This window comes from Ascaphus truei, chromosome 19, assembly GCF_040206685.1.
Source record: "Ascaphus truei isolate aAscTru1 chromosome 19, aAscTru1.hap1, whole genome shotgun sequence".
Classification (NCBI taxonomy): Eukaryota; Metazoa; Chordata; class Amphibia; order Anura; family Ascaphidae; genus Ascaphus; species Ascaphus truei.
Window position 1 is genome coordinate 25826673 of NC_134501.1, and position 22500 is coordinate 25849172.

Below are 22500 nucleotides of genomic sequence, written 5' to 3' on the forward strand. Positions count from 1 at the left end.
CCGCCATATTTACGGCATCCCACACATTATTTTACATGGATTTGCCCCAAAGTACCAAGTGACCAAGAGCGTCCATTCCAAGTAAAACAGAGATTGTTGTAATAAATGCTTCTATGTTTTACCCAGAGTCCTTAGCAGTTCTAGAGATCAGCTTCCAAGGATAGCTGACCGCAAAAGAGGAACGCAGATCCCCGTGGGACGGGGAGAGCTGGGAGGGATTCAGCTGCAGTAATCCCTGCGGGACGCTTCTTGGATGAGGTACAGGGGGGGTAGAGCTGTGCTCACTCAGGCCAGCTGGGTCCTACACACAGCAGGATACAAGGCCCACACATGGGGGAAGGTTTGTCCGATATTGTACCTCAGCACCCCCAAAACCCTTTTACTTCTTCCCCGCCATCAACACTGCGACAAACTGGCTGCGCGGGGTTACAGGGCAGGTATGCGGGCGTTATTGCACCTGTTAACGCTGGCGCGTTATCCAACAGGAGCACTATCTCGTGTGAACAAGAATAAGAACGCCTGCTACATCCGTATAGCGGTATAATAATCACATCATCAGGTGATACATTAATTATTTTTGGGTATAAATGGAAATTGCAATTGGGGTGTTACCTGGGGTTCACATTAAAAAAAAATGATACACACAATAAAAATATCACTTGTGAGCACATTCACATGTCTTAGACAGGACTGCATACTATATATATATATATATATATATATATATATACACACACACACACACACACATTTACATATATATTTACATATATATATATATACACACACACACACACACACACACACACACACACGTTATCCCATCAAAACCCCAATTAAATATACTCTTTCTTGGAGTTTCGCGTCTTGTTTATTTTCCCTGTAGACATCTGTCCTTGCTGAATATATATGTAATTATGTCAGGTCTTTTACGGAAACAAAAATATATCTATCTTTGTTTACATAAAAACACTAAAAAGGGAAAGCGTTCCGCCCTGACTATCACCGTCTGAATGAGTTCAGGGCTTGTGTGCGTAAAAGTAATTTACTGCCGCGTCAGGTTCTAATGCATTTAACAGATAAGATACTTAGACAGAGAGCTTTAAAACAAATATATTTGCCAATTTCTCTTTTCCATATATCCAACAGAACCTATAAACTCGCAGGCCCCGGAGAATTCCGGCATGCGGTCACAGTATGGGTCAGTGAGAGAAAAACCTGCCTCTCACTCAAACATTAACTAGTGCAGGGGGCTCAACTCCAGTCCTCAAGCCCCCCCAACAGGTCAGGTTTTCAGGATGTCCCAGCTTCAGCACAGGTGGCTCAACCAGCGGCTCAGTTGAGCCACCTGTGCTGAAGCTCTGACTGATCGAGTCACCTGCGCTGAAGAAGGGACTGATCGAGCCACCTGTGCTGAAGTAGGGATATCCTTAAAAGGGGGACCTTTTAGTGGGGGTCTTGAGGACTGGAGATGTGCCCCCCTGAACTAGTGAATACGACTGCAGCAGGAATACTGTGCTACATGGAAAATATAAGTATATATTCTCAGGGTCACCGACAGCAGGGAGGGTCGGCACAATTGTCCAGGGTCCGGCGGCCAAGGGGGTGCCCCCGTGTCTGTAAGCACACGCCTTCCCCCCCCCCCCATTTCACTTGGGGCTCTGGGTTGAATTTCTGCCCTGAACCCCGTACGAGCGGGTGGCGAGTCTGTATATTCTGTGCGAGGCCCTGAAGAATGGCCGTGTGTAAGCTGAAACGTACGGTTATCATTTGGAAAGGCTCAGGCCGGCTTAAATTGATGCAGCGGTGAGAAGTGATATATATACTGTATATATATATATATATATGAGACTGGGTATCAGACTAGGAGAGAGTGCGTGGGAAAGAATTACTACCACACGTTTATAGTGTGAGAGAGTGCGAGAGTGCGAGAGTGCGAGAGTGAGAGGGGCTGAGAGGAGGGGAGAAAGAGGGGGTGAGAGGGGAGAGAGAGGGTAGAGAGAGGGGGGGGTGAGAGGGTAGAGAGGGGGGGTGAGGGGAGAGAGGAGGGGAGAGAGGGGGGGTGAGGGGAGAAAGGAGGGGAGAGAGGGGGTAACAGGAGGGGAGAGAGGAGGGGAGGGAGAAGGGAGGGAGGGGAGTGAGAGAGAGGGGAGGGAGAAGGGAGAGAGGGGAGTGAGAGAGAGGGGTGAGAGAGAGAGATGGGGAGGGAGAGGGGGAGGAAGGAGAGGAGAGAAAGGGAGAGAGAAGAGTTACACAAAAATGTATGTATATGTGCACAAACGTATAAACACACTTACAATGTAAAATCGTCACTGAATTAAAAGCCTAAAATAGTTTTGCACCAACGCAATCAAAGGAATGTAACAAGAGGTTATAAAAAAAAAAAAAGAAAATCACTTTTCTTTCATAGAGCAGATTAAAGGCATTAAAAATGGCTAATCCTGCAAAGTGGGACTTTTCTAAAAGGGAGCGTCACGTGGATGCTGAAAAGCCTTTGTCATGGGCACATAGGAGACTCAACACAGACGTTAGAAGGGGCAACGCTCAATGCGTTTAATTAGGGGAAAGACAATAGTCTGGAAGGAGATAGCAGAACTCTGTGATTACAGCTTTAAATTCCCCGGCCCAGAATCCTCGGCGAGTTGAATGCCTAGAATATTAGTCTCTTGCCTCCCGAGCAGGTCGTGCCCCATAATAAATAAAAAGTACAACTCAACCCCCTTATAACGCTGTGCTTGGGGTCCAAAGAATCACATCGCGTTATAAGCGGACCGCGTTAGAAATAATGTACAATTGTTTGCATTGTACAATAAAGTATTTAAGATACCAACAATCGTGTTGTAAAGTATTCATAAATACGAAAATTAGAAGCCACACTTGCATCGCGTTATAAGCGGATTCGCCCTGTAACGGATCGCGTTATAACAGGGTTGAGCTATATTTAGTGTTCAAAAATCATGCTATTAACCTCCCGCTTCTGAGGTTACCATGGTAACAACTCCATCGCTGTGAGGGCTGGGCCGAGCTCCATTTTAAACCTCCCGCACACTTAATGCAAATGCTTATAATGTCCTGAACAAAGCATCGGAATTCAAAAATAAACACAGCGTTAGAAAGTGCAAGGAGACCACTCGCAAAGAAAAAAAATGGTGGCTGACGCAGGGCTGCTGCTTTCAAGCGTGGATTATTTCTGAAGACTCTCAAACATACCTTCATCATTCACAATAAAGCCATAAAACGGGGAAAAATGCATGTATTTAGGGTGGGGTAAAAAAACAGGGCGCCATGCATGTTCTCCTCGCTCCAGAGAGTCACATACACAACGGGAGGGGGGGTGGGGAGGGTGAGAGAAAAGACCCTTCTGCTGGGATCAAAGGGGCTTAGCAGTATCCCAAGCCTCTATGGCAGTGAGGATATTGGTAACGAACACAAACGGCGTTGACGAGCTTGCGTCTCCTCCCAGCTAAGCACTACGTATCGCGGCTCCGCTGAAGCGGCTTACAGGGAACGGGCACAGAGGTTTTTATGCCGGGCTCCGAAACACGCTATAAATGCTTTCAGGGTTGGATCACTGTTTTCCTTTATTCCCTTCGGGAAAAGACGCAGCAGACCCTAAATTCTGCTTGGTTTCACGGGCCGGGGAAACAGCTGCAGTGTAATGACATGTAAAGTGTACCAAAACATCCCTTTTATCACAGACTGTAAATCTGTTAGCATCTGGCTCGCCTTTGTTTCTTCCACAAGATACAAGCTTGTTTCTACATTTTTCTCACCTGTAGCGGTGATTAAAATTCATTATAAATGAAAGCCGCGCTCACTAAAACAAGTTCCTCTGTGTACAGTTCTAAACTCAAATTAGAAACAGCTGCTTGCTAATTCATGCGGTGATGTTTGGTCGTGCTCGGTGAATCAATAATCATTCTGCCAATTTCCCAGCACAGTGGGTATTTTGGGGGTGATCCCTATATTTCAACTCTGCCCCCGACTTGTGCAGGAGGGCAACGCCACGAGGAAACAGTGATCTGCTTCTGTAACAATTGTGAGGACGGAAGTAAAAGTTGGGTTGTTGAACAGGAGCCATATTTCTAGTTGGCCCAAGGCAGCGGTGCCGGTTACACGGCATCGAAATATCCCTGGGTAAGTGGAACCAATAAAAGAAAAAAGGAACAAACAGCCCACAACTCATAGTGTAGTATGATCAATTATATTGAGAAAAAGTGAATGTGGTAAAAAACGCACATACATCAACACTGATAAATCGGGCAATATATGAATTTCGGCACGTTACCAACTGCAGTCCGCGTCAGCGGGGTTCTCCTCCGATGGATAATATAATCTGACACCACCCGGTGAAGGATAAGGTTCGGCGGATGCGGGGTTCCTCCCAACAGCTTCACGATAGTCCAAAATAGCCACGCTCTGGTGCCCGTGGAGTACACGATGTCTCGGCTACCTCTCCGACAGAGTGCCCACTCGTCAATGAGCAACGAGTGAAGGGGGTTACTCCTCTCCCGCACCGCTAGCGCGCAGGACCCGGCTGTGCACTCTGCACGGTCGCCTGACTGAGCAACAAGAGAAGGGATCACCCCCGTCCTGCACTGCCGGTGTATCAGAAGCACGTCCCGGCTGCACGTCTCACACAAACACCCAATAAACGTCACTTAGACCCACGTCATATGAAAGTGACTGCCAGACAGTAAATCACGGACTGTACGAACGCTGACAATAATTGGCATGCAAGCTCAGAAAAAGTCCATGTATCAATGTACCAAAACACACATCCTACGCGTTTCGTATTACTACTTCTTCAGGGATCCTGCAACAGGCTTTGAATGACTGTGTGGGACACGAGAAATAGCCCCTTTTGCTGAAAGAGGGGGCTGCAGCGCGTTGCTTTTATAAAGACAAATGTAATCATACGACTTATTTCCCATGTATTTTACTACCGGAAGATACATCCGGGCCCGGTGTTCAAGTTCGTCATGGCGTCATTCCAGCAGCCGCAAGGCTCCGGAGATACTTACCGGTCAGGTCAGAGCCCAGACTTTAAATCTCTGGTGTCATGCAGGCCACTAGGAAGTCGCTTCCCGTTGTCCGTGTGGCACAGGGAGATTTAGACCGCCATTTTGTATCCCCTGGATGGGATGCTAACAGCGACACCTTCAACGGAAAGTATCTCGGGAAACTGGGGGTCCCCTGAGCAGGATTTTTTATTTTATTTTTTTAAACGAGGGGACTTTCCAATTTCCACCCGTGTAAAAAAAATCCAAATACACGGGTAACTACTCTATTCATCTCAACGCTTTGCAAATAAGCAGTAATATTAAGCCCGTCCCGCAACTCCACTTCCCTACGTCATCTTGCAGGCAGGTGTGTCAGGAAGAATAATGGTGTATAAATGTCGATCACAGGCTGTGGTGAGACCAACAGCCCAGCAAGACCCAATTCAGTGAATTCCCTCACATCCCCCCATCTTCCTCATACTATGTGCATTCCCTCACATCCCCCCCCCCCCATCTTCCTCATACTATGTGCATTCCCTCACATCTCCCCCATCTTCCTCATACTATGTGCATTCCCTCACATCCCCCCCCCCATCTTCCTCATACTATGTGCATTCCCTCACATCTCCCCCATCTTCCTCATACTATGTGCATTCCCTCACATCTCCCCCATCTTCCTCATACTATGTGCATTCCCTCACACCCCCCCCCCATCTTCCTCATACTATGTGCATTCCCTCACATCTCCCCCATCTTCCTCATACTATGTGCATTCCCTCACATCCCCCCCCCCATATTTCTCATACTTTGTCCATTCCCTCACATCTCCCCCATCTTCCTCATACTATGTGCATTCCCTCACATCCCCCCCATCTTCCTCATACTTTGTCCATTCCCTCACATCCCCCCCCCCATCTTTCTCATACTTTGTCCATTCCCTCACATCTCCCCCATCTTCCTCATACTTTGTCCATTCCCTCACATCTCCCCCATCTTCCTCATACTTTGTCCATTCCCTCACATCCCCTCCCCATACTTTGTCCATTCCCTCACATCCCCCCATCTTCCTCATACAATGTGCATTCCCTCACATCCCCCCATCTTCCTCATACAATGTGCATTCCCTCACATCCCCCCATCTCCCTCATACTTTGTGTATTCCCTCACATTCCCAGGTGACAGATACTGTGAGGATATTGTATATTAAAAGAGTAACATTTTGATGGAAAATTCTAATTTCCAACAGTGAATCCCTGAGGTGTATGAGAGTAAACATGATTGAGGTGATACTCCTGGCCTGCGTCTCACTGCACTGATAATAGTCCATTATTGCACATTCATATACAGAACCTACTGTATAGCCCCAATCATAATGTTACGTAACTTCTCATGTCTTCAGGCAGGAAAGCGGGTTCAAAGCCGCAATCCCACCTAAAATTCCATTTAAAATATTATTATTTTACGACCTGATTCCTTTTGGTCTTTTACCCCCAAAATGTAAGAAATAGGAATTATTGTCATTTTTCAATGGGTAGAGATAAAACGATGATACTAGATCTGCTCCGCGACGGGAGCTTGAGCACTTCAGTACCTCTAAACATTTAGCACAAATTGTAGGAAGAGAGAGAAATTCAAGAAAAACACAAAGTAAGATTGGAATCATTTCTCTGCAAGGAGCTGACCTCCTGTGTTATCCAACTATACATTCGTGAAAGAGAAGATCCACAGAATTTGACCCAAAATACACATCTCCTCATCACATTACCCCAGCTGGTATCCTGAGGGCAAACGTGACCCGTTCACCTACACTGACCCAGGACTATACACACCGAGACCTGCTCTATATGAGCAAGCAAAGGGTTCCCCACGGATTTCCAGCCTTACCGCGACACACAATTAGTTTCGGCTCTTGTGCCGTCTGCCTTTGTCAACTCTTTGTCGAGTTAGAACAGGGACCTGCCAACCTCTTATACATTGTAATAAGGGATTATGAGCCGTTACCCACCTCAAACATTCTCTTATTTTTGTACAAATGGTCTTCTCTTACTCATCCTAATCGCACACTTCATTGTGACGTTGTCCAGTCACATTCTGTCTATGTTGAGTAATACAGTAATAACATTTATAGCAGGAACTATTCAAAATGGCCATATCTGCTTGTGACGAATGGCCAGGTCCGGATTACAAAGGGAACCCCTTTTGTCAGTGCCAGACCTGGTGAAGTCGGCCCTGCAGGAGGCAATGAGTTTGGCTGCGCTATTAGAGCGGGCGAAAGCGACGCGACGTCATGCTGCGATCGCTAGAAAACTCAAGTGACTTCCAGCAATCGCGACCAATCCGTCGTGCCGCTCCTACTATAAGCGCACACAACGGCTTCAATACATTTGTTTTCGAGCGACGTCGCTTTCGCCGGCACTATAAGCGCAGCCTTAGCCAGAGAGGATGCAGCCATATAGTCTAATCCTCTTGCCTAAAATCATATTTCCCGCTCACGCGGCTTTCGAGCCTCTGTGGCACGCCTACTCCCCTGACCTCAGCCGAGGGTCGAGCGCCTCTTTCTACTGGCTGGCGGGGAGGGATTACCCTTCTATGATTGGCTGCTCCTTCCCCCCTCCGTTCTGGGGATAGCCCAGAGGAGAGTATGTAAAGGTGCTGACCACGAGAGAGTAGCGCAACCAATCGGGAGTCGAAGCTACGGCGGGCTTTTCAACATTGCTCTGTTCGAAATAACAGAGCGACCGGCTCCGCTTTGAAACCTGAAAAGTCTGCCTCGCAGAGACCGAGTCCCGTCTTTTGCGGCCAAGTTCTCAAAATCGAACTAGCGGTCGCGGTCAGGATTTTCTGCTGGAATCGGTTCCAGGGGATTCAGGTCTAGGTGCCGGTCAGGATTTTCAGATGGATTTCGGTCCTGGACATACAGAACAAAGTTCTGTTCGGGGTAAGCCCATGCAAGCGGGAGCCCTGCACCTAGGAAAGGTAGATCTCATTCCCCAGACCCCAGTAAGTGCGTATATTTGTGTATTTTGTATTTCTGTGTGTTTCCGAGGGTCTTCTCCAAATAAACCTTATTTTATTTCTCTGCCATGTTTTGCCTATTGACTGACCCCTTAAATATAAATGTGTTAAAAGACCTGGTCAACCGTGACACTGCTTTATAACTCAGTATTATGTAATAGGTATTCTGGGGTTTCTTCTGTTTCTACCTAGACAAATACACACTGTATATATTGAGCATTATTTCTTGTTTTCAAATACACCCCCCCCCCCCCCAACCATTTTCTCGACTCCTTCAAATAATAGAAGTATGGGCACCTAATTAAAGGGGAAATTTGGCTAGGAATGAAAGTTGGTCCGTTCAACCCAATGAGTCAACTGGAACTGGAGGAAACTCACAAAGAAGCATTCTTCAGCCATCAAAGAGGAAATGGGCCCAGCATACAGGACGGGTTGCTCATTAGGACATTGGTTAAGCAGCTGTGTGTGGCTGGCTTGGCTGACACCTTGGAGGAAATTGCTCCTCAGCGTCCCAATGGTTGATAACACAGACAGAGCCGGCAGGTCTCATATACGCGCGGCCGCCTACAGGAAGCAAGTCGCATTCTCGTGCGTTTGGATTGTATTCTGTATGACACAAGCGCTATTTGCCCTTAAAAATAAAATCTGTGGCTCCGATTTCTCTCTTTCAGCAGGACTTCCCTACCCAGAACTGAGGTGTTCACTTTGTGACGTTTCATGGGGGGCAACTTCCAGCAGCAGATTTCTATAGATACATTTATATATTACACACACCACTATTTACCCTGAGGAATGGCTGAAACGTACGTGGGGAAGGGCAGAACATGGCAAACGTTGGTGTTTTTGTTGGACTTAGACTCTTTTTCTTCACTTCATTACCGTGTGCCGTATTATCATTACTCAATGCCTTGGTTTGGGTAATTTAGGATCTAGATATACAGTTATCTTGACGAAAGGTCCCAACGGGGAGCGAAACGTCGATCACCGCCTAAATAAATCCCACTTATTGAGAGAGTCCGTGGCTGGACCTGTTTTGCTCTTACGCTATTCATAGTCTCCCTTCCGTGACGCCTTGGTACGGTGTGTAATAGGAGTGCCTAACTTTTACTGACCTTAGTGTACATGAACACACACACACACACATTTTCTGGTCTTAGTTCTTAACCAGTGTGTTGAAGCATTAGTAAAATAATAACTATTTAATAGTGTTTTTTCTCCTAATCGGACTCACAGCACTTTACAATTACAATACAGCGGAGAGTATGCAGAACTACTATACAGTCGAGGTCACAAGCAGAGCGTCTGCCCCGAAGGAGTGCACAACCTGAGATTTTGGTGCCGGAGACACCGGGAGATTGGGAGACTTACGTGGCCACAAGAATCTGCCACCAGGATTTAGAGACGGCTGCACTGATGCATTGCTTGGAGAGTCACTTGTCTCTGAATGTAAAATACATTCTATAGCACTCCAGGTCGGCCACAAAGAGTCTGTATCCGTCCTCTTCCTCCGCCGCAGTATTTATCTTCTGAAGTTAACTGGGATAAAAGCAGCAGGACCCTACCCCTCGCTGCCAGAGGGGCCCCCAACGCATTGCAGAAGCAGGCGGCGAAGGGGTTAACGCGGCATGGGATCACCCACCCCTGCTGGGAAAGAGGTTCAGACAGTGCCCCACCGCTGACCTCCAGGCTTGCACGAAAACCCCCACCCGTCCCTCTCTCAGGGAGACCATGAAGTCTCCGGGCTGGGAACACGCAAATCAGGGATCGCCTCAGTTAAACCTTCAGGGTTTGCCAAATGCTGAGGAATTATGAGCCGTTTTGGGAAAAGAGAGCTGGTCCCTCCTTAATAAAAAAAATAAAGAGAGCACATGCGCCCCCCTGGGGGGGAACTCTATCCTGTTACAGATATTTCAGTAGGAGTACACTGGGAGGAGGCCTCATTGTGAGACCTAGCGATCCACGACCTTGGGCAAGGTCTCCTGTGTGCCCGAGGAACAAGAACACTCGCCTTTAACCCTTAGGTTGCCCATATCACATACCCAGAGCATCACAAGATCCGGCATGCCAGGGGCACTTCTGATGTGCAGGGGACGTCATGCTGTCTGTTTGGAGGGGTAGGGGGGGATCATCTGTTCGCGTCACTGGGGGCTGGCGGAGAACATGTGGCACTTCTCCCAGAGGGATCCCGAGATCGCGATAACCGAAACGCCGCTAGTCTTTCCGCAGCAAGAGCGTTCCTATGGTCTCTAACGGATTGCTGACCATGTATGCAGCGTTGTACATAGGATAGAGAACCTGAGGCTTCTGTAAATGCAAAGCACCTGGTGATCAGGCTCTCAATATCATCGATAATCCTCCCATACAGAACATTACTCTGAAGTGTATGACTAGCACAGTGATTGCCAACAGGAGGTCCGGGAGCCAGTAGAGCTTTGTGAGGGGTCTCGGACAAAATAAATCAGTGCAGGCGGTTCCCAGGCAGGATAGCGGGGTCCTGAGCCCGTGTGGGGACTGCGCAGTTAGTAAGGCCCCAAACTGCACCTCAGCGTGGGGGGGGGGGGGTATCACTGTCACTTACAGCAGGAGCTTCCAAAGTTGCTCCCCACAATGCTTTGCACCCAAGGCATTGTGGGACGTGACTTTGGAAGCTCCCGCAGTGAGTGACAGCTGTACCCCCCCATGCTGCCTGCACACACTGAGGGGCAGTGTGGGGGATTATTAAGCGTGTGTGTCCCCCGCGAGCTCAGGACACTATACTGCCTGGGATCGGTCACAGTCTGAGGAGTCGGCAATAAGATTTATTCACTAGGGGTTCGGGGGACAAATATTGTCTAGTAGGGGGAGCACAGTATAAAAAGGCTTAGGGCTTTTTAGGATATAAAACAAACGAATGTAAAAAGGAAACGTAAAATTATTTAGGCCTCTTAAATGTTCAGTACCAAAAGCCAGTTAAAAAAAAACAAACCCTTAAAAATGTCGTTGCCATTAAGTACACTTAGCTCCTAAAAGGCACCGACCCCTTGAATTGGGACTGAGGCCGGCAAGTTTACATAGAGATTTACCTTTGAGCAAATACTTGAGTGTAAGCAATCCTGTGTAACAGGAACAATGTCTACTTATACCACAATAACAGAACGTTCTAAACAGCGACATCAAAAGGGGGAAGACCACTGATCCAGGACGGGACAGGGGAACCCCCAAATCAGAGTCCTGGACCTTTGAACTCGGTCGTTCCCTTGACTTTTGTTCTAATTACACACACATTTGCAAGTACCTTGGATGAACGCGGCTTTACCAAAGATAATTGTGGTGGCATTCATATAAAAGGTCATGTTTACTATGTAATTAAGCAAGCTTTGCCCCAATTACATACACCCAGATTCACTCACAACCCCATAACACTGGTTTTATTCTCCGGGGACGAATCGCCAATGAAGCCCTTAAGTGCTGGAAGCACCTGCACCATTTGGCTGTAGTACTGTACCCTTTAATGGTCTATTTCAGGGATGGCCAACTCCTGTCCGCAAGGGCCACCAACAGGTCAGATTTTCAGGATATCCCTGCTTCAGCACAAGTGGCTCAATCAGAGGCTCAGTCGAAGACTGAGCCTCTGATTGAGCCACTTGTGCTGAAGCTGGGACTAATTGAGACACCTGTGCTGAAGCTGGGACTGATTGAGCCACCTGTGCTGAAGCACAGATATCCTGAAAACCTGGCCTGTTGGTGACCCTTGAGGACTGGAGTTGGACACACCTGCTCTATTTAATCTGTTACACTGAGAAATGCTACCAGCAAATCACCTTTCTGCCAACTCTCCCCCAGTCCTGTTTCTTGTTTGTTTCATGCCTCAACAAGCAGCGCAATCCCCAGGAGACTGCAGCGTAATTGTTAAAATATTGAAGCGAACGCACAGATGTTAAAATGGAATATACAGAAGATGACTCAAGTAATTAGAAGGTGTGGAAACCCATATAATATAATCAGGAAATTATATTTCCGAAGGATTACATTTTGCTTAAGATCACTGGAGGAAATAAAGATATCCCCCCCCCTCCCCTCTCGCCCCCCAAGAAAACAAGCGCGAAGCATCATTAAATATCATCAAAATAGCATTAGCGAACACTGCATTAATGATCATTCGCCCGTCTACGTTACTGTACTGCCAATGCCTTCGGAAGCACTAAAACTTCTGCTGCTAGCCGCGCCGTGAAATACTAACCAGCAAGTTGCATGGTGCATGGAACATATACAAGGTATGGCATGCTGAGAGGGAAGCCCACGCGTGGCACGCTGAGAGGGAAGCCCACGCGTGGCACGCTGAGAGGGAAGCCCACGCGTGGCACGCTGAGAGGGAAGCCCACGCGTGGCACGCCGAGGGGGAAGCCCACACGTGGCACGCTGAGGGGGAAGCCCACGCGTGGCACGCTGAGGGGGAAGCCCACGCGTGGCACGCTGAGGGGGAAGCCCACGCGTGGCACGCTGAGAGGGAAGCCCACGCGTGGCACGCTGAGAGGGAAGCCCACGCGTGGCACGCTGAGAGGGAAGCCCACGCGTGGCACGCTGAGAGGGAAGCCCACGCGTGGCATGCTGAGAGGGAAGCCCACGCGTGGCACGCTGAGGGGGAAGCCTGCCGACCTCTGGGAGAGTGAGGTCCTTACATGGCGCCAACCCTGTACATAGGATTATCTGTCCCATAGAGTCAACCATTTCATTTTGGTGCCCTGATGTTTTCGGACCAGCTAATAGGGGCAAAACATGATCTGGTATCTTCTAGAGGGATACTACTCAATAATAATAATTGCTTGTTCTTGTATAGCGCTGCTAGTCTTACGTAGCACTTTACAGAGACATTTTGCAGGCACAGGTCCCTGCCCCGTGGAGCTTACAATCTATGTTTTTGGTGCCTGAGGCACAGGGAGATAAAGTGACTTGCCCAAGGTCACAAGGAGCCGACACCGGGAATTGAACCAGGTTCCCCTGCTTCAAACTCAGTCAGTGTCTTTACTCACTGAGCTGCTTTAAGTCTAGCAGGGTGACCAATGTGTGTAAAAAAGGGTGGTCATGGAGTTTAAGAGGAATATTGAAGCGTTTCAGGGTTAATGATGTAGGTTTAACAAGTTGTGAAGCACACCTCCACCTGCCTGGAAAAGTTTGGGCTCCATTCATTTGAAAAGAGCCGAACGCTTCCTCGGCAAAGAGAAGACGGCCATGGCACAAAACAAAAAGACGTCCGGTTGTCAACAAACTTGGCCTGAGAATATGCTGGTCCAATAAAAGGCACCCCAACCCGCCACAAGGGCACAGGGCCAAGCCTAAAATACAGACCCAGGCAGGCCAAGCCAAGCCTAAAATACAGACCCAGGCAGGCCGGGCCAAGCCTAAAATACAGACCCAGGCAGCACAGGGCCAAGCCTAAAATACAGACCCAGGCAGCACAGGGCCAAGCCTAAAATACAGACCCAGGCAGGCCAGGCCAAGCCTAAAATACAGACCCAGGCAGCACAGGACCAAGCCTAAAATACAGACCCAGGCAGCACAGGGCCAAGCCTAAAATACAGACCCAGGCAGCACAGGGCCAAGCCTAAAATACAGACCCAGGCAGCACAGGGCCAAGCCTAAAATACAGACCCAGGAAGGCCAGGCCAAGCCTAAAATACAGACCCAGGCAGGCCGGGCCAAGCCTAAAATACAGACCCAGGCCGGCCGGGCCGCGCCAAGCCTAAAATACAGACCCAGGCATGCCGGGCCAAGCCTAAAATACAGACCCAGGCAGCACAGGGCCAAGCCTATAATACAGACCCAGGCAGCACAGGGCCAAGCCTAAAATACAGACCCAGGCCGGCCGGGCCAAACCTAAAATACAGACCCAGGCATGCCGGGCCAAGCCTAAAATACAGACCCAGGCAGGCCGGGCCAAGCCTAAAATACAGACCCAGGCAGGCCGGGCCAAGCCTAAAATACAGACCCAGGCCGGCCGGGCCAAGCCTAAAATACAGACCCAGGCAGCACAGGGCCAAGCCTAAAATACAGACCCAGGCAGCACAGGGCCATGCCTAAAATACAGACCCAGGCAGCACAGGGCCAAGCCTAAAATACAGACCCAGGCAGCACAGGGCCAAACCTATAATACAGACCCAGGCAGCACAGGGCCAAACCTATAATACAGACCCAGGCAGCACAGGGCCAAGCCTATAATACAGACCCAGGCAGCACAGGGCCAAGCCTAAAATACAGACCCAGGCATGCCGGGCCAAGCCTAAAATACAGACCCAGGCATGCCGGGCCAAGCCTATAATACAGACCCAGGCAGCACAGGGCCAAGCCTAAAATACAGACCCAGGCAGCACAGGGCCAAGCCTAAAATACAGACCCAGGCAGGCCGGGCCAAGCATAAAATACAGACCCAGGCATGCCGGGCCAAGCCTAAAATACAGACCCAGGCATGCCGGGCCAAGCCTAAAATACAGACCCAGGCCGGCCGGGCCAAGCCTAAAATACAGACGCAGGCATGCCGGGCCAAGCCTAAAATACAGGCCCAGGCAGCACAGGGCCAAGCCTAAAATACAGACCCAGGCATGCCGGGCCAAGCCTAAAATACAGACCCATGCATGCCGGGCCAAGCCTAAAATACAGACCCAGGCAGCACAGGGCCAAGCCTAAAATACAGACCCAGGCCACACAGGGCCAAGCCTAAAATACAGACCCAGGCAGGCCGGGCCAAGCCTAAAATACAGACCCAGGCCACACAGGGCCAAGCCTAAAATACAGACCCAGGCAGCACAGGGCCAAGCCTATAATACAGACCCAGGCAGCACAGGGCCAAGCCTAAAATACAGACCCAGGCAGCACAGGGCCAAGCCTAAAATACAGACCCGGGCAGGCCGGGCCAAGCCTAAAATACAGACCCGGGCATGCCGGGCCAAGCCTAAAATACAGACCCAGGCAGCACAGGGCCAAGCCTATAATACAGACCCAGGCAGCACAGGGCCAAGCCTAAAATACAGACCCAGGCAGCACAGGGCCAAGCCTAAAATACAGACCCGGGCAGGCCGGGCCAAGCCTAAAATACAGACCCGGGCAGGCCGGGCCAAGCCTAAAATACAGACCCGGGCAGGCCGGGCCAAGCCTAAAATACAGACCCGGGCAGGCCGGGCCAAGCCTAAAATACAGACCCGGGCAGGCCGGGCCAAGCCTAAAATACAGACCCGGGCATGCCGGGCCAAGCCTATAATACAGACCCAGGCAGCACAGGGCCAAGCCTAAAATACAGACCCAGGCAGCACAGGGCCAAGCCTAAAATACAGACCCGGGCAGCACAGGGCCAAGCCTAAAATACAGACCCGGGCAGGCCGGGCCAAGCCTAAAATACAGACCCGGGCAGGCCGGGCCAAGCCTAAAATACAGACCCGGGCAGGCCGGGCCAAGCCTAAAATACAGACCCGGGCAGGCCGGGCCAAGCCTATAATACAGACCCAGGCAGCACAGGGCCAAGCCTAAAATACAGACCCAGGCAGCACAGGGCCAAGCCTAAAATACAGACCCGGGCAGCACAGGGCCAAGCCTAAAATACAGACCCAGGCAGCACAGGGCCAAGCCTAAAATACAGACCCGGGCAGCACAGGGCCAAGCCTAAAATACAGACCCAGGCAGCACAGGGCCAAGCCTAAAATACAGACCCAGGCAGCACAGGGCCAAGCCTAAAATACAGACCCGGGCAGCACAGGGCCAAGCCTAAAATACAGACCCGGGCATGCCGGGCCAAGCCTAAAATACAGACCCGGGCAGGCCGGGCCAAGCCTAAAATACAGACCCGGGCAGGCCGGGCCAAGCCTAAAATACAGACCCGGGCAGGCCGGGCCAAGCCTAAAATACAGACCCGGGCATGCCGGGCCAAGCCTATAATACAGACCCAGGCAGCACAGGGCCAAGCCTAAAATACAGACCCAGGCAGCACAGGGCCAAGCCTAAAATACAGACCCGGGCAGCACAGGGCCAAGCCTAAAATACAGACCCGGGCAGGCCGGGCCAAGCCTAAAATACAGACCCGGGCAGGCCGGGCCAAGCCTAAAATACAGACCCGGGCAGGCCGGGCCAAGCCTAAAATACAGACCCGGGCAGGCCGGGCCAAGCCTAAAATACAGACCCGGGCAGGCCGGGCCAAGCCTAAAATACAGACCCGGGCAGGCCGGGCCAAGCCTATAATACAGACCCAGGCAGCACAGGGCCAAGCCTAAAATACAGACCCAGGCAGCACAGGGCGAAGCCTAAAATACAGACCCGGGCAGCACAGGGCCAAGCCTAAAATACAGACCCAGGCAGCACAGGGCCAAGCCTAAAATACAGACCCAGGCAGCACAGGGCCAAACCTATAATACAGACCCAGGCAGCACAGGGCCAAGCCTATAATACAGACCCAGGCATGCCGGGCCAAGCCTAAAATACAGACCCAGGCAGCACAGGGCCAAACCTATAATACAGACCCAGGCAGCACAGGGCCAAGCCTAAAATACAGACCCAGGCATGCCGGGCCAAGCCTAAAATACAGACCCAGGCATGCCGGGCCAAGCCTATAATACAGACCCAGGCAGCACAGGGCCAAGCCTAAAATACAGACCCAGGCCGGCCGGGCCAAGCCTAAAATACAGACCCAGGCAGCACAGGGCCAAGCCTAAAATACAGACCCGGGCATGCCGGGCCAAGCCTAAAATACAGACCCAGGCATGCCAGGCCAAGCCTAAAATACAGACCCAGGCATGCCAGGCCAAGCCTAAAATACAGACCCAGGCAGGCCGGGCCAAGCCTAAAATACAGACCCGGGCAGCACAGGGCCAAGCCTAAAATACAGACCCGGGCAGGCCACACAGGGCCAAGCCTAAAATACAGACCCAGGCAGGCTGGGCCGCTAAAGGCTCAGTACTGCAGATTAAAGGTCAACGAATGAGTGATGAAGATTAGAGTACCAAGTAATTACTGAATAATTGAGAGGTCCTCAATTTAAGGAAATTTGCCAACACTTCCCTATATTACAAAGCACCAATTAATGCACCAATTAATACACTAGGTTCTCATATTCCTTCGTTATAGGGCGGGCAGATTAATGCCAAAGAAAACGTTAGCATTGTACAAATAATAATAATAATACATTTTAGGCTGCACCAAATTGATCAAATACATGTATATTTTACATTAAAAAAATACTTGCGTCACAATGGCAGGCGTCTGTGAAATACTCCAGTATACGCTGATTTTCGGAGAAATTATCCTTTAAAAAAAAAAGTGAATATATATGTATATGTTTGTACATGTAGGAAGAGAGGGTGTTAGGAGCACTCGCATCATAAGAAAGTAACCCTGCCCCAGTCAAACGCTCTATAGGTCTTTGCAAAAATATTAAACTTTTATTTGTGGACCGAGACGTCCAAACACGGACCCTTGTCAGGACACCACAGGGGTGCAGTGCAATAGTTTGTATATCCCGGCAGACTGGACGTACTGACATCACCAGGTGCAGTGAATACTTTGATGATTGCACTGCACCCCTGTGGTATCCTGACGAGGGTCTGTGTTTGGAGCGAAACGTCAGCCCACGTGATGTTAAACGCCTCCGTTCGTGAACCTTCTTTGTCGTGACCTTGTCGCCGCTTTCCCTCGCTCAGCTGGACCGACAGAAAACACAATAAAACAAGGGGCGCTCGTTCGGTGCGAGACAGAGGTTGGTGGAAAGATGGCGGGAGATCCGTAAATCTGAGTGACAGGTATGCGTCCGACGCGGTTCTGTTGTGGCACGGGAGGAGGGCCGCGGCAGACGAGTAACGTGTTTAAGCTACTGGTGGTGGTAAGGAACATTATTAGGGCCCTGCGATATGACGGGGTATAAACATTTCAGCTCTAGACACTCGCCTGTGAAATGACTTGGTTTAACCCTTTGAGTGCTGGCGGGGTCGCGGTACCAGAGTACCACGGCCCCTCCAGCACTGTGAGGTCACGTGCCGGCGGTGACCAGTCTCCAGGAAACGGAAGAGTCCTCCTCTGCCGTTTCCTCACAGGGCGCGATCGAACCAGGGAAAGAAAACAAAAACAGCCGTCCCCGGCCACGATAGTTGCTACCATCACGCAACCAAATGGCGTCCCAGACCACATGACGTGTTGACTACATCTTGGGACACCTAAAGTGTTACATTTCCCTTAGGGGAAAACCACATGCCTGTCAAATCTCAGGCCAGCATGAAGCTGCAACATCATTGGCCGAGGCTTCCTATTGGACGGCCATTTAAATCCCCTTTAAAAAACAGGAAGTCATCACGGTAACTTCACCAGTATCTCGGAAATCAGGGGGTTCCCGGAGCTCAAAATAGTGCCGTTCATATCGGGAAGACCCCCAGTACCAACCCTGTAAAAATAACGGGGCCTAGTTAGGTGGGGGGGGGGTCACTTAAGTGAACATAACACAAAATAATTAGAAGTGTCAGCAATCAGGGACGCGTTACAAAGCAGTTTTCAGAAACCCATATTTGCAGCATCAAGAACATTTTACCATCACCATTCGTCCAAAATAAGAAAGGAATTCACAATGCGGTGATCGGGGCAGCAACAGCATTTTGTTCCATAAGGATGACGGTATAATTCAGTTGATGGACTGACCTTGGTGACGTCTTCGATGTGCACAGGGTTACCGCCGGAGAAGCTAATCCCTCTCACACAATGCACGGTGTCAGAGTATTAGTGACCCCATGATTCAAAGCTTCGCATATTAGGGTTTCCAGGCCCCCGAAGCCTCCGCTAGTTAATGAGCTCGGCTGTCTCTGCCATCCTAGGCACGGGGATTTTTCACCCCTGCGGGAAGTGGTCCGACTTGACCTTGGCCGAGTACACAAAGGGGGAGAAAGCACCGCGGAGAAATATTGAATCACATCTCTCGTAGCCCAGACAGAAAAAGCAACCGCTCACATGAATGTTGACGTTGGACGGGCTCGGGGGTCTGGCTCCTCGTAACGCCAAGTTTACTGGTATTAAACCGACGCTCCCGTCAGGAGAAGGGAAGGGGAGGGAGCTGGTCCCAGGGCCTCCTTTAGGGAAGTGGACTTACCGCCTGAAGTTAGAGCATTGTGTGTGAAGTTGTGGTTGCCTTTTCACTTCGGCTGAACACTAATCCTCTCTGAAAGGTCGCAGAACCTGCAGCAGATACGAGATCCACACAGGACCCAATTAAACTAGCGACAACCGTATTTTTAATAGGTTAAAAGGAGATGATTAATGCCTTAAAACAGTGGTGTGTTCCATGGAAACCTGCAGTTCCCCCGGCGTTTACTAGGGGCGAACAATATAATAACAGCAGACATGGAGGATCCAATCATTTTATTTGGGGCGTATTTTATCATTTATTAATCCAAAAATGTTACAATGGATTTAAAGATGTGCTCAATATTCAAAGGTATCAATTACCTAGAGCAGGGGTGGTCAAGCCCAGACCTCAAGGGCCTCTTAACGATATCCCTGATTCAGCACAAGTGGCTTAATTTGTGTCTCACTCAATGACAGCACCACCAGTGCTGAAGCAGGGATATCCATAAAACCTGACCTGTTGGTTGCCCCTTGAGGACTGGACATGGCCACTCCTGGACTAGGGTTATCACTTAATTTGTTTACTTTGGGTTCTAAGTGGGACTGCACCTTTAGTGAGTCAAGATCTGTGTGACGGGAGGGGGTAACCAGGCTCTCAAATAAAGGTCATAAGGTTCCAAGAGAGTAGTAACATTGTATTTTTCAATGTATTGGCTGTAATATTTCTGTGTGTGTTTTCCCTTTCCGGGCAGGCAATCAAGCAGGGATTGCTATTTGTATGAGTTTCAGGTGGGGTTTTGCTGGGGTTTTGCGGAGGAACCGTTGACAGAATGTGCCTAGGAGGTTGGGGTCCAGTGTTGTCGGTTCCCCTATAAATGTACCCGGGAATCATGCCTGACTCTCAGATACATGTACATTGTCCCGGCAAAACTTCCCCTTGAAAACGCAAGAGCGACACATCACTAGGGTACCCTGCTTCAGCAAAGCCCAGAAAGGTGAATCAGGTACAGGGATGAACATGTATCCCTGTAGCCTAGGTTAAGGGGGGTACCCCAGTCAGTGCCCAGGTGAACCAGAACCAGTGTAGGGTTTGTGGGTGCCCCAACCCTATATAAGGTTGAGGGGGGACTCAGAGTCCAGATTCAGTCCAAGGGAAAGTGTGTGGGGAATAAGGCAGATAGAAATAAAAAAGTACAACATTTTTCCTCTTCTGTCCCTCATACCCAGAGACTCAGAAGTGTACTAAAACATACCCCAATGTATTAAAATATACGTTAATGTCATGTGCTTTAACATTCAGAACCGATGTCAAAACAGGCTGCCCGAGCTAACCCATAGGCGCCGGAAAGTCTGCTGGACCGCAGAGGTGAGAATAGCATTTGGTCAGCGGGGAAAGGCGGAGTACCAGGTCCGGAAATCAATGGCAGTCCTCCGGGATGCCACTTGTTCTGCCGGACCTGGTGGAGCCTGACCAGCGGGTGGCATTGATATAGCCAGGGAGAGAGGTGGCAGGGAGAGAGGTGGCAGGGAGAGAGGTGGCAGGGAGAGAGGTGGCAGGCTTGCACATGTCTCCTGGCTATTTCGAATTTCCAGCTGACCCGGCTTTTCTAGCCGGCTCGGCTCTGATTGGCTGCTTGGGAAAGTTCCCACGCGTTGATTAGTTGCTGAGTTTTGTGAATGAAACTCAGAATACTATAAGAATCTGTGAGCCAATCAGATTCGGAGTTCCCTGTTGTAAAAGCGCGGGCGGGCTTTTCAAAGTTACTCTTGCGCGAATAGCAGAGCAACCGGCTGCGATTTCAAGCCTGAAAAGCGCCCGCCAGACTACTGTCCCGGCCAGCTGTAATCTAATACGGCTGCCTCCGCGAGTTCAAAATAGCTGCGGACGGCGCGCAGCAATCTTCGGACGGTTTTCCCGCGCCTCGGGCGCTTTCAATAATAAGCGCCATTAGCGCTTATCTATTGAAGCGGCCGCCGCGCGGGAAACTGCGTTTCAAACGGAGAAAACCCCGCTGTTAGCCCGCATTACACGCGGCAAGCTTTAGAATAACGCTGGCCGGGACAGTAAGTCCCAACTTTTGCGCCCAAGTTCGCAGAATCGAACGTAGCGGACGCGGCTGGGATTTTATGCCGATTTGAGTTCCAGGAGATTTGGGGTAACTTGCGATCAAGAAAGTCCAAGTTCTCAGAAGAGAAGGTAGCGGGGGCGTACGGGATTTTATGCCGATTTGGGTTCCAGGAGATTCCGAGCTAAGTCCCGGTCAGGGTAAAACTCTTCTATAGAGTTCCCTGCACCTAGGAAAGTCTAGTTTTTGCCCCCAGTCACACAGTAAGTGTGTCTTTTTGCCTGTATTTTGTGTATCATTGTGCGTAAGCGAATTTATGCCAATCAAATTACAATTTATTTCATTACCTTGTTTTGCTCAATGAATGATCCTGGTAAAAAGGTGTAAATAACCTGGTCTCCTGTGACAAGGAGCACTCTTTAAGGGGCGGTGAACTGGATCTCCCCCTATAAAACAAACATCCCTAACATGACGTACCCTATATGTCATAGGGTCCCTAGATTGCCGTTCTTCAATATTCCGGGAATGCCACAGGGACGCTCAAAAAGAAATGGCATATTGTTCCTCTCTTGGTTTTATCTCCATCACAAATGGAATGCCTGAACTCCACCCTGGGGCTGGCTACATGAACCCCTATGACGTGAAAAGCACAAACAACACAACTTAAGTTGGTTTATTACCAAGGGTATTCCAACGTGAAGTAAGACTGGCTATGGAATACATGGAGGGATGTGTATATAGCACAAAGGAAATGTCTTGGGAGGATATGCAACTACACGCAATGATTCACACACACACACACACACACACACACCGCATACATGAAACAGAGGATATCCCTTTCTTTAACACCTAAATATTTGGACAGCTTTGATGAGATTTCCTAGAACACATGTGATACAGGAAATGATCAACACTTCCTATGGTGAGTTCCAAGACAATGGTGCGTTTTACACTGGGCGACGGTCCTGGCCATATTACTACAATTAGGGCAGTCCAAAGAGAAAACCACAAGATGCAGAAATGCTTTTAACTCGGTATAAGTTGAGACCGGCCTTGCTCGCGTGCTATAACCGACGTCCGCTGCCTCACTCGGTGAGGTTGCATCTCAAGCTTTGAGACACTTTAAGTCAGGGTTGGCCAACTCCAGTGCTCAAGAGCCACCAACTGGTCATGTTTTGAGGATCTCCGCTTCAGCACAGGTGGCTCCATCTGTGGCTCAGTCTTTGACGGAGTCACCTGTGCCGAAGCAGGTATATCCTAAAAACCTGACCAAGTAGTAGCTCTTGAGGACTGGAGTTGGCCAACTCTGCTCTAAGTAAATGCTGGCTGGTTGTTTCGCTCAGTTAGAGACT

At 49.7% G+C, this 22500-nt stretch overlaps 1 protein-coding gene across 5 annotated transcripts in view; it reads right to left on the reverse strand.

Moving 5' to 3' along the window:
• ZNF423 (zinc finger protein 423) overlaps positions 1-22500 on the reverse strand; it is a 231760-nt gene that overhangs the window by 113462 nt on the left and 95798 nt on the right. The gene's annotated exons all lie outside the window — the stretch shown is intronic.